Raw genomic sequence first — 205 nt, 5'->3', positions numbered from 1 at the left:
GCCCACCCCCAATTCTAACTCAAACCCTCCATTCCTCCCCCCCCTCCCCCCCTTCCTCCACTCCGACCGCCTCAAGGGATGACAACCACGCGAGGTGAATCGGTCAAGACAACTCTCACCTGTCTGAGGTCAAGGCGAAGGGCTCTCTGTCTCCGATCCTGTCGAAAGGGGAGGAGAGAGGAATCATTAGTATGATTGGTCAAGA

General features: G+C 56.6%; 1 protein-coding gene across 1 annotated transcript in view; it reads right to left on the bottom strand.

Moving 5' to 3' along the window:
• LOC119585697 (innexin inx2-like) overlaps positions 1 to 205 on the bottom strand; it is a gene marked incomplete in the record, with an annotated part of 96,397 nt that overhangs the window by 34,841 nt on the left and 61,351 nt on the right. The window contains 1 exon segment of the mRNA XM_037934371.1: positions 120 to 158.

This window comes from Penaeus monodon, chromosome 20 (genome assembly GCF_015228065.2).
Source record: "Penaeus monodon isolate SGIC_2016 chromosome 20, NSTDA_Pmon_1, whole genome shotgun sequence".
In the NCBI taxonomy this organism is placed as follows: Eukaryota; Metazoa; Arthropoda; class Malacostraca; order Decapoda; family Penaeidae; genus Penaeus; species Penaeus monodon.
This window is presented reverse-complemented; position numbering and strand designations above follow the sequence as displayed.